We start from the raw sequence: 1406 nt of genomic DNA, 5'->3' as shown, positions 1-1406 counted from the left end.
AGTTATATAATGTGAAGCAGTAGCCTTCGTGCACACATTTTGCCTTAGATTCCGAAACATACGTTTTAATATCGTTCACTTTGGCTTTCCTTGGTATAATAATTTACTTTTATATTTTGCAGAAAATATTTCACATATTAAATCTAGCCTAGCACTGCCCAGGTACCCAGGAAACAATATATAGTCTGTAATGCTTGCAATTAGTTTATGTGCGAAGAATACACCAAGCAAGTACGCAATAAATGCCAGCAATAACATTTTCTGACAGGGGTTGAAATAACCAAAAACTCACTCATGAAATTGTGCAATATTTACTTGGACCAGCTGACATATTGTCATATCGTATTCTGTTAAGGTAAACCACATACAATTATAAAGAAGTGTTATTCTGGTCTTTCACCCTGGACCACACTGACCCCATGGTACCAAACACGTATGTACCCGCCTCTCACTATTCGACAGAGATAGAATTTTTTTCATAAACATTTTAAAATATGATCCATTTGTTACAGTTTTGATTTTTTTTACTGCCAAGATTCATTAAATATGTTCGATACTTGTCCCAACTTTTCTAACGGCGGCCAGACTGCACTATTTACGCTAGCCTGGAACGGCTAGTGCCATTTGCACATCACACCTTGTACACGCAGAAAACCCGAAGTGAACGAATATAACGAACGCCACGAAATGATCCGATAAACGCCGAAAACGCCAAATCACAAGGCACATAACTCTGATTGCTTCGGCTATCATCGGCTCACTTCTGGTTTTCCGCGTGTACATGGAGGGATGTGCAAAAAACATCCCCCGCCTGGAACCGCGTTGTTGTCATTGTGATTGCTGCCCTGTTCGGGTCGCGACAGTTAGATAAGAGATAGGTTCGTCAGACGTCACACGAATTAGGAGTTTTCTATAAAAAAACTGAACCGGCTAAAAGCTTATAATTTTAACACTGACTTGGAGGAATCATATTGTTTCGTTAATTTGAAAAATAAATGCGTTTGTTTGTTTGGTGGTAGTAGTATTGCAGTGCCGAAAAAAACATAACGTTGAACGACACTTTCAGACAAAATATGGCCTTTTTAATGTGAATTATCCTCTTAAATCTGAAGTAAGAAAGAAAAAAATGTGTAATCTAAAATCAAGTCTGTTTTCACTAGTCATGTGGACAATTCTAAAAATGCTACTATTGCTTCTTCCAAAATATCTCACATGCTTGCAAAAAAAAAAAAAAAAGAAAAAGAAACATTTCATTGATGCTGAGTTGTTTAAGGAACTATTTTTGACTGGTGCCGATTAAATGTTTTCTTTGTATTTATGTGTTTTGTTTACTTTCTTTACGTTTTCTAAATACATATCTCTGTGTGTATGCAATTTGAAAAAAAAATGTCAAATAATTTTATTAT

Source organism: Physella acuta, unplaced genomic scaffold, assembly GCF_028476545.2.
Source record: "Physella acuta isolate Inbredline_101_S28 unplaced genomic scaffold, ASM2847654v3 ptg000264l, whole genome shotgun sequence".
Lineage (NCBI taxonomy): Eukaryota > Metazoa > Mollusca > Gastropoda > Physidae > Physella > Physella acuta.
Note: the sequence above shows the minus strand (reverse complement) of the source record.